We start from the raw sequence: 11,624 nt of genomic DNA on the forward strand, positions 1-11,624 counted from the left end.
TTTTTTTCAAGCTCAATCCGAAAATATGAATAGAGGAAGTAATAAAAAAAGGTGAAATTTTTCTGACTGGTTCGTATTGCTGACTTATAAATCGGCATGACTTCATTTGTACAAGGAAGAAAAGCTACCCACTGGCAACGTTTGCAAAATACGGTGGCCAAATCGTGCGCAAAATATTTTTTTCTTCGGGGTTAGATATTTTGGAAAATTTCGTAATGCACAGTTTTATTTCCTGAATACCTGTATTTTTAAATGTTTAAATCCTGGAATATTATGCACCCAAAAACTAATAAAACATATTGTGGTGGGCGGAAAAATAGAAGCGCCACTAAGTTTTACGCAAATTGCTTTTAATTCATGTAGAATTGATACATTACAAAAAAAATTGAAATGAGTGTGTGTAATAAAATAAAAGAAGGAAATTGAGGAATTGTTTTTTAATCGTTGTGCATTAGAGTGCTCCAAATTTGTATGGGAAATTTTAAACCTGTGAAATGATGTGCGCAGCTAGATAAAATTGATCCTTGTACAAGGTCTCATGCCAAATTTGGGCCAGATCGCACCATGAGAGGCGTCCGTTGAGCGACCCAACGGAGCATGAAACACCAGTTTTTCATAAAAAAAATAAATCTTAAATTATGACAAATATTGCATCCAAAGACCGCATTTCGATTAGAGTAAAGATAAAAAAAATATTAAGCTTAAAAAATGAGCTAACATTTTTCAGGGTAACATTCATCACTGTTAATGAAAAAAAAAATTAAAAATAAATCAATTTTCCTTTCCTGTTGGTCAACATTTACCGCAAAAGCACTACAAATGCCTCTTTCTTCCGTTTTTTCTTCTACTTTCTGATTATTTGATCATATTAGAAATAAATGTTGGCTGAACAAAACTCGAGATCTAGTCAAACATCAGTGATATTTGAGAACTAAATTTCAGATTGTATAATGTAGACTTTTAGGAAAAAATAGCAAAATCTACCAGCTGTTGAATTATTTAAGCGATAAGCAGTTGAGAAATCCTGTACATTAAAATCAACTTTGCAGAAAAGCTAGTTTGTTCGTTGTTATCGATGTTGGTTAAGCAAAATTATGGGTTAAACCAATAATCTGTGATATGGAAGAGTCAACCATACGAATTTTGATAACAACCTATAGAGTTTTTCATCCGGGCGAGCTTCGTGCAGTTAATATTTTTTTTAGAAAAAAAAAAACCCTTGTGATATCTGTTAATTAAAAAAAATGTATTTTCAAAAACCACTGTATGTAAATCTTAACAGATTATTTTGGCATATTATTAGAAAAATAATTTATCATAAGCTCTGAACGAATTCTATCATACCACCGATAAACGCTGCGCTCTACGCGTGTCACATCACACTCACAATATGCTAACATGGGGTAAAGGGGAAAAACCATCGATCCAAAAACCAAGCGTCCGATTGACTGGAAGATGATTGATAATTGATACAACAACATTCACATTTCTCCGGGTACCGCTTCACTGATTGATCATCCGACCGAATTCTGCAGAAAAGATTGTGTGTGAAAATAAATAAATTTGACCTCGACGGTATGTCGAATGTGTCCTCGGCCATTAAAAAACGGGGGTGTCACTTACTCGTTAGCGTACTGACAATCAGGAAGATTCCCTTGGTTATGATGTAGATAGTTGCGGCCGGAAGTTTCACTATCACGGCCAGCTGATCCAGCAGCGATTCCGCGGGACGAACCAGCTCTCGGAGAACCATTCTTGACACAGCAATTTCGCTCGGCCGACACCGACTATTTGTTTTATTTTCCTTTTGGGCGGGGCGTGCTGCCGAATTACGCTTTCATTTTTGGGCTTTGCGTGTTTGCACTGTTGATGGTTGGCGGAAGTATGAAAGATGTTGTTATCTGTACCGCCGTTCGTTGGTTCAGGAAGAGGTTTGAAGGGACCGGTCGGAGGGTCGGAAATATCGACCGTAGCAGATAGCGTTGTTCGAGCTTTATTATGCTGGATCGAAAATTCTCATCTTAAAAAAGACAAAAAAATCTGAACCACCCTGAATATTTAGAAATAGAATAGAAAAATGTCGTTGAATGATTTGCGACCTGCTGACTGAGTGTGTTTCCGATGTCGCTCGCCGATATTTACAGTATACGTACGATGTAGACAAGGATGGACAGCGTTTTGGGGTTCCGAAATGTGTAATCTCACGCTCCCTGTTATCGATAGATTTATGGTCAGCTTTAAGATAAGAATGGATTTTTTTTTGAAAAATACAGCAATGCACTTGTTTAGCTTTTTTGTTCTCTTTGGAAAGATTAATTTTCAAGCAAAATCCAAAGATAAAAAGTCCGTTGACTAATTTTTAGTCATATTAGTTTTCATTTCACAGTGTCAGACAAAGAGAATTCTTAAAGTTGTGTTCTACCCTATAGTCATTGCATACTTACAGGCGCTATATTCAAATCTTTAGACCAGGGGTGAGCAACCTTTTGAACCAACGGGCCAATTTAAATTTGAAATCTTGTCGGCGGGCCGCACTTAAAATGACATTTTTTCAGTTATTAGCAGAGCTTCACGTAATGTTTTAGAACTACAAAGTTTTTGCGAAAACAAATCTGAAAAAGGGCATTCACGTGTTTAACAGAAATTCAACACGACTTTTTTAATGCCCAATATTGAAAAGGTACATTACTACATCTTTGTCATTTTTAAATTTTCTCAATTTTTTCATTAGTACTTTTTGGCGAACATTCATTCTTACAACATTCTTGTTAAAACCTACGGTACTATTTGTCAGCGGCTCCATTAAAAATCTTCTGGAGTTTACCACGGTAGGGGGAAGTGTTCCTAAATGCGCATGTTGGGTAATATGCGCATACAGCCGATTGACGATATGGCTAAAGATTCATCATATCTAATCAGTGCAGTTTGAGGGTAATACGCTTTTAACACATGGCATAAAATATTAAATTGTTATATAAAGTCGAAAAAATTTAAAAATTCAAACAAGATTTTTGTCAGTTTTGTTATAATATATTGAACTTTAATTATTGTGCGTACAGATTCTGTGAACAAAAATTTTAATAGTTTTTCTTTCTCATTCATCTGGAAATCGGAAATTCAACAAATTGAAGCTTTTGGCAAAGTTGTAAATGATAAGATATTGGAATAATAGCCAGGTTCTGAATGCCCATATCAAGGCAGGTTAAATGCCTATATCAAGAAAAATAGATTGTTCATATAAATTTTTTACTTTCTTTCATTTAAACATTAAATCTACGCTCAAATCACGATCTTACAGCGAAAAAAGAAGAACTTCATACTGATCTGATAGAAATACAATATAAACAAAATATTACCATGAAATATGGCAATATGGCATACTTAATTATGTTTCATGCAAAAGAACTAGTGATATAAAAAATTTCACCAAAATTTCAGCCTTGACGTATGCTTAACATCCGTTTCTACCATTTTCAATTAAATAATTTCAAAATATTGCAAGTGTAAATGAAATATAGCTTAAAACATAAATATGCGCATTTAGCCCGCCGGTTTCGGAAATCGGCTATTTTGACTTCTTTTATTATAAAATTATTTTCACAAAAACTGTAAGAGATTTTAACAGAAAAAATGCTCTAACGTATAGAAAACAGATGTCCGCTCATGTGCATATAGTTTTCAGACTCCTATCTATCGGAATATGGGAGAAAATTAGGGTTTTCCTTAATATGCGCATATAGCCCGCCTCTCCCCTAATAATAAGTGAAAAAAATATATATTCAAGGAAATCGCCGTCTTTTTAGCGTTTGTCGTTGAATCGCTAATTGACTCTCTTTTTTTCCACAAGTAAAACTTGTCCTCAAAGTTTTTTTCCTACAAACGGTAAAAATCCTGCCTGTTTTTCAAATTGAAGTTCTGTATTGGATCATTACATTGAGAAGTTGATCAAGGTTGTTGAAATAACAGAAAAATGTTCAATTTCACATATTTTTTAACAACTTTCTTCAGAACTACATTCTTCATTCTAGATTTTTATCCAGAATTTTATAAATTTTAATCTTTGTAGATATCATTGGGATAGGAATTCTAAAGATATGATATGACTTTGGTAATGTGGAATGCGAATTATATGTGAAATAACTTAATTTATCTATGTTTGTTATAAATTTTCAATCAAATTTCTGAAAAACCATCGCAGATAATCGTCAAAGACCTTTTGGGTCGAATCACAGAATTTCAAATATCTATTGTTTTTACCTAGAACTAATAATGGGGCTTGTTCTGCGACTCGAGTGACGTGGCTTACGAAATTTCATATCGTTTTTCTGGCTTAAATAGCCTCTCTAGTCTCTAAATTTTCGTTTGGATAAACTGTTATTGGTCTTCAGAGCTCATCTATAAACGAATTTCTTTTCTGAAGCATTTCCTGGAGTCAGGACGAAGACGTGAAATTTCGTGAGTCACTTCACTTGAGTCGCAAAAAAGCCCCAAATTTTGTCGGTAACTTTGATGCCGGCTGATTCATGTTAATTAAAAATCTAAAATCGTTTACCCAAGCTTAATCATAAAACTTTCTTAGTTTCCGTGAATTTAAAGAAATAAGAAATATTTCTCAAGGTTTTAGTTTAAGTTTTTTTGTTAGTATTTGAATACTAGCAGATCAAGCCTTTTTGTCGAATTGGAAAGAATAATTTTTAAAAAACTATCTGCTGAGCATGTTTTTTCACTATATTTTATCTTGAAACGCATAACACTTCACTATCGCACTTCGAAATTCCTTTGATCATGAGTAGCTTCCGAAAATTGGCAGCTCTTCCGACTCACTTTAATGGATTTAGCTTTTCAAAGTGTTAGGTTAGGAGTTAAATAATAAAGTCAAATGTATCCTAAATAAAAAGTACTCCAAAATTACGTTACGCTAATAGATCGCCTTGAACAGAACATAATAAACATAAAATTCCAGAAAAAAGTTTAGAATCTGAATGATTTCGGGGCAAGTGCAGATAAGCACAAATTTGATTAATTCATATAAATTATTCTAACAATCCATTGTAGAGAAAAGTTAAGGCATTAAAATTTGAAAAAAGCTTCGCGGGCCGCACAAAAGGGTCTCGAGGGCCACATGCGGCCCGCGGGCCGCGCGTTGCTCACCCCTGCTTTAGACCATGGGTGGCCAACTGCCAACATTTTTAACAGGCGGTCCAAATTGTGAAGATGAGATAGGCTGGCGGGCCACACCATAATTTTTTTTTCAAATAAGTATTCAGAGCAAATCAATGAATACTGGGGTGAAATTATGAATCCAGTTCGATTCGAGATACTCGTTTCGAGTTTTAACTCGAATCGAATTAGAATCGGTATTACGTATCTCGTTCGAGTTCTAAATTCTAACGTACTAGATTTCGAGTAAACCGGGTAGTAGATCATCTCGAAACGAAGTGTCAAATTTTGGAGTTTGTTAACAAAAACAAAAGTTTAATTTGCTGAATTTATTTTAAACGCCGAACATTTTTTTTTTCGATTAATATTACTTTACGAAGATAGTGCTTAAAAAAGAAACTCGACATTTTTTTCTACGGAAGCAACAGTGACGATGATTGTATGCTTGCACCCCAGAGACGTCAGCTGCGGGATAAAACGCCATGATAGTAAGTAACTATAACACTTTTTAGTTTTTGAAAACTTTTTGTCCATGAATAATATTTTTCAACACACAGATAACCGACCATAACTATCGCATTCTGGCCATAAATCCCCGTTTCGGTGGAGCTTCTCACTACTCATTTGTGTGGGACATGAGTGCAGAACGAGAGTTTTTCGAAGAAAACTTCCGGAATAGAGAATCTAGATTATTAGGTAAGCTTACATCTCAGTTAACGTGGAAATTTTATTGAAGTCATTTGAATTTCAGGTGATAGTGGATATTGCTTAGCACCTTGGCTGTTAACACCATACCGAAATGCTAATTATGGTTCAGGGGAAGAAAAGTTCAACAGTATACATTCCCCTGCCAGATGCTCGGTAGAAAGAAGAATTGGTGTATTAAAATCTCGCTGGAGGTGTGTATCGTCCGATCGTAAGCTTCGATACAGTCCGAAGAAGATCACAGCAATTATAAATGTGTGTTGTGCGTTACAAAACATGTGTATAGCTTATAATGTAGCATTTGATTTAGATTATATGTTATTACCCGCGGACCAATTATCAGTAACAGCTGAAATGCGAAATGATCGTGTATTAGAAAGAAAGGCCCAAAGAATTCGTGACGCAATCAGAGACTCTTTGCTTGACTAAAATGAAGAATGCTAGTTTTGTTGACTGCAGGGACAATATTTTACGCAGAAATAAAAATGTATATTCATTAATAAGAACAACAAATAATGTATTAATTCCTTTCAGTTCGAATACTTGGATTGGATTGGATGGAATCAATTTTTTTCAACTCCAATTCAAGCATTTGTTTTTTGATTTCCAAGCTTTCTTGCTTGATTTGTAACAGAGCTTTTTGCGTTTGGTTCGATTCTTCCTTCGCTTCAACGTATCTTCGAAAAAGTTCTAGTTTATCCTTCTTTCCATTAATCCGCTTACTTGTCCTAGTTCCAGTTCCAGTATCCATGTCACGTACACGTCCAGTCTCCTCCGAAGCTGAAGGAAAGCCGCCCAACTCTTCTGCCATATATTCATTAACAAAAACTTCATTTTCATGATTCGATCGAGCTTCCATGGAGGGTTCCGATATTTCATCTAACGACGGAAGACGCCTCTTCCGGCAACCAAACGATTTTGCCGACGCAATACCAGCAACAGCGGAACTTAAGCCGGCAGATCTCACCACACTTTATTCATATAAGTTCAACTGTTTGGTTTTATTTGGACCGCCTCCCGTTTTGTTTGCGCTGGTTATGTTGTAGCGAAGTTTGTACTTATAATCAGCCCACACCTAAGTAATAAAAAAAATGTATACTATTTGTACAGTTGAAAACCAAAGACACAATAATCGATTTTGTTTATAATATTTTTATAACTTTTAACGGTAATCTTGAAAAAACGCACCATAAATTATAATACTTTCAAAATTTAGAAAACCAGGCACTGTTATGAATTAACTTACTTTTTTCCACTCTGTAACTCCCTGCGCAGGAGGACCTCGCTCGTTAAGTCCATTTTTCAACTCTTCCCATAATCTGTGGGAAGTCCTTTTAGCGTTATTGGTTTTTAACAGTCTGTCGTAGCCATTACTCCCCATTCAATAAGTACGCGGTACGACTTGAGAATGCGTGCTTATTCTCCAAAGTTCGTTGCAAAACTGACTCCACGATCCAATTTAACGAAAGCATTCGTATTGCTGTATTGGTACAGTTGCTTTTAACGAATGTTTTCCAACACTCCTCGAACAGCCACAAAACTGCACAGCATGTGTTCCACTAACACAACCAGATGTAAGATTTGCTATTATTAGGATGATTCAATTCGCCATTCAAAAGGCTTACAATTTTAATCGTTATTAATAATTTAAAAATTTAAATATTTTTACAATATCAACTTCATCCTACCACATTCGCCTGCTGCTCTACTCTTATGCTACTTATCAATACTTTTTCTTTTTATGTTTTGGAATTTATAGTTGTTTATTCTCTATCAATTTTTTTTTTAATCCTTCTAAACTACTATCGGAGTGGAAATGGAAAGACCATTATTATAGTCATTATCAGTGTATTAACACGACTGCCTGTTCTGCCATTTTGATAAACTTGAAAAGAGTGATCCATCCCGAAAATGTCGATGAATAAAAATGTAAAAAAAATTGAATATTGTTCTGCCGATTAAAGAGTTATAGAATACTGAACACAAGCTTAATAAATTCAGACTCACTTTCTTTTGAAAGTTTTGCTTATCGTTCCTTATTGTCATGATCCATCACGTTACACACCGTCAAATTTCTGTTGCCTTTCCTTTAATTTTTTTTTTCATTTCACTTCCTCCCGTCTCATTATTATTTTATTTTTTATTTGTAAATCAGACCATTTTCCACTTGGGTCGTTCCGCTTTTTTTTGGGTTGTACTTGGGCCCTTCCGACTGGATTTATTTTAAAATTTTGATCCTGCCGACCGGATTTTTTTGAGTTTTAATCCTTCTGGTCTATTTTAATTTTTCTACTTGAATTCTTCTGCGATATATTTTTTGTTTTTTTTAGATCCTTTTTTTTTAACCTAGGTCCTTCTGTTCCTTTCGTTTTCCCCCTTGAGTCCTTTCGTCCTAAGCATTTTGCAGTGTGGGCTCTTCCGTCTTTCTCTTTTTTTTTTTAATTTATATCTTTCTTTACCATACTTTTTGAGCTCTTCTATTTATTTGAAATTTATTTAATTTTGGGTCCTTCCTTATCATACTTTTTAGCTCTTTCAATTTATTTGAATTTCTTTTTTTTTTCATGGTCCTTCCATCCCATTTTCTTTCTACTTGAGTTCTTCCATCTCATTCATTATTGTAATTCATGCTTTGATTCAGTGTTATTCATTATTGTACCGCAGAGTCCTTCCGTCCTATATACTTTGAAGATTTTTGTTTTAGTTATGTCCTTGCGTTTCCTTCATTTCCCCCTTTGATTATATTGTTCTAATATTTTCCGTCCCATTAATTTTTCAACTTGTTTCCTTCCGTCCTTTTATTTATTTATTTTTTTTTTTAATTTTAAGTTTGGGTCCTTCCGTCCCGTTTATTTTTAAACTGGTTTCCTCACGTCCCATAATTTTAAACTAAGTGCCTTCCGTCCCACCATTTTAACTCATTTAATACAAGCTTAATAAAACAAAACTAAATTCGTTTCGAAAGTGTTGATCAGCGTCTCTAACTGTCATGATCCCTCAAGTGTTTTTTTTAGATAACCCTTCAAATTTCTTTCGTCTTTCAAATTCGTTTTATGTTTTTTTGATTTTCTGTTTAAATTTTATCCGCTTTTCTTATTTATTTGAAAGTCATTTCTACAACGTGCCTAATACATTTTTATTGGTCGAATATAATTATATGCGCTAGAATTTCACTAGCTTTCAAACTTATTTTTTTTTAGATTCCTCTCTTAATAAAATCAAGGCGAACCGCCATCTTTACTTTCCGTAAATTTAAAATTTTGTATCAAAGCGTGGCCTTCCGCACGGCTTATTTTCTCATTTCTGTCAATCATATTCAATTGATTTTCATATTTAAATTTACTGCGTGGCCTTCCGCACGACTTTTCTCCATCATTCTTTTCAATGATGTTTTCGTTATTTTTTCATCATATTTTGAATTAAAACCAATTGCGTGGCCTTCCGCACGACTTACTGTATGATAACCTTTCTTTCAATTTCCAAAACATTCACATTGCGTGGCCTTCCGCACGACTTACTAGACTAAACTTTTTTCAACATTTTTATTGCGTAGCCTTCCATACGACTTAGTTTATTATTCGTTTCAATATTTTACAGTGTTCCATCTAAGCAAAAAAAATTTATCCGAAATCTTCCATCACTTTCCTCATTTTGTATCCGAATCACCTGTTTAAAATCACCATATTGATCTGCACTTTCCGTAAAAAACATTTTCATTACCGTAGAAGCACTATATTTTTCTTCAATTCAAACTTTTATCACCAACTGAATTTATCACTAAACTAAATTACACTGGTATCGGGAGCAAAATATAAGCTGCGCCATTGTCGTAGCCATTACTCCCCATTCAATAAGTACGCGGTACGACTTGAGAATGCGTGCTTATTCTCCAAAGTTCGTTGCAAAACTGACTCCACGATCCAATTTAACGAAAGCATTCGTATTGCTGTATTGGTACAGTTGCTTTTAGAGCAAACGCACCAATAAGTGAGTATACGCGGCCCGGTTTTGCTCATTTCAGCGGACCGGTTTTAGGATACACACTCTTTCGCGCACCGGGCGGTAGCATAATTATATTTTCAAATTTAGCATTGCACTGAGAAAACTTTTGAAGAAAATCTTAATCTTAAATTAATACTGACCGAGTAAATTTTCAGAGTCGTCAGTTTTTTTTGCTCTACATCCTGGTTGAACATGCCGTACAGCAGCAGCAAATGCCTTAAGGCCAAGCAGCTTAGACGACCAGCAATCGGGTCCGATGACGGATACAGCAAGAACTTCTTAGCAGTTAGCAAAATGTTTGCTTCGCTTGGCCTCGTCATCATATCTATAGGACACCGCTTTCAACCGGTGGTGGTTGTTTTCGGCGACCGATTCAACTTTGATCCTTTCGGCAAAGCGTTGAGTTTCCCTTACGGTGTTTCAAATTCCGTGTCACCCGTTTGCTGGATTGTGATTAAAAACTTATTGAATTGTAGGACGATTTGATTGAATAAAATAAATTCAGATAAGAATGTATTTTCGAATTAAGCTCGATTTTGCTTTCAAAACGCCGGGCACTTATATTTCCTAACACATGGACCCGAAAAACAAAATTCAACAAACTAAACAGTTCAACTAAAATTCAACTTTATTTATTTATTATATTTCTATTAAAATCATACTTTTCTAAAAAAAACCACCAACTTTTTTCTATCCAACGTGCTGACTGAAATAGTTGCTGCTCCGAAAAACTGGGTCCCATTAGTTGTAAACTTATTGAGAGACCTCGTTTCGAAAGCCGAATCGGTAGGACAGTACTGGAATGCCACCCATATTGGCCGGTTGGATACAAAAATCCTGCACAGCGCACTGGTCTCGATTATTATTACTCCATTAAATCCTCAGCAAGCAATCGTCGGACTTGAAGGGCTTTTCGGAAATATTTCATGGAATTAGTTTTTGTGCAATAAAAAAAAGTTTCTGCCCAAGATGCGATTTTTAACAACTCCGTTGAAGCCCTCGGCTCGTGTATGTATGTCAAAGTGGTTCGCTTCCGTCATACCGAGCCATATTACTGGCCACTTCGCATTGATTCAGAATCGAGTAAACAACGTCGTTTGTTTAATTCTGCTTAAAACGGTAGAATTTTTTCAGTGCATGTTTGCTCTCGCCCCTTTCTAGTGAGCAAATTTGGTGATTTTGTCGGTCCCGACGGCAACGGCCCTATTTTGCTCACCTTGATACTAACCCCCGGTGCGGTATAGAAGTGATTAAACTCGCGAGCATTTTCACTTTGCTTGCGATTGCTGCGGATGCCCTTAACGAATGTTTTCCAACACTCCTCGAACAGCCACAAAACTGCACAGCATGTGTTCCACTAACACAACCAGATGTAAGATTTGCTATTATTAGGATGATTCAACTCGCCATTCAAAAGGCTTACAATTTTAATCGTTATTAATAATTTAAAAATTTAAATATTTTTACAATATCAACTTCATCCTACCACACAGTCCTTTTGCGAGATTTGGATTCTCCTCCATGAAATCCGTCATAAATTCAATTTGATTGTTATTGACACTCATAGTTTGTCGTGGCGATTCCATAGTCCTAAAGCAAAAATAAATGGATGAGATAGGGTAAAAATACACTAAACAACAACATATTTACTAACGTATTAGATGAAAACCACAACCAATACTTTTAAAATTGGAATTTTTTGCAAACTAACTTGTTTTCACGAAATTATCCAAACGGTCGAAAACTATATAGCTGTC

At 35.2% G+C, this 11,624-nt stretch overlaps 1 long non-coding RNA gene across 1 annotated transcript; it reads right to left on the reverse strand.

Annotated features, from left to right (window-relative positions):
* Positions 1 to 1,225: 1,225 nt before the first annotated feature.
* Positions 1,226 to 2,116, reverse strand: LOC129740926 (uncharacterized). Its single transcript, XR_008736391.1, has 2 exons — positions 1,624 to 2,116; positions 1,226 to 1,529 (listed from the first exon to the last, which is right to left on the reverse strand). It is a non-coding gene; the product is annotated as an uncharacterized LOC129740926 (long non-coding RNA).
* Positions 2,117 to 11,624: the final 9,508 nt, after the last annotated feature.

Source organism: Uranotaenia lowii, chromosome 2 (genome assembly GCF_029784155.1).
Source record: "Uranotaenia lowii strain MFRU-FL chromosome 2, ASM2978415v1, whole genome shotgun sequence".
Taxonomy (NCBI): domain Eukaryota; kingdom Metazoa; phylum Arthropoda; class Insecta; order Diptera; family Culicidae; genus Uranotaenia; species Uranotaenia lowii.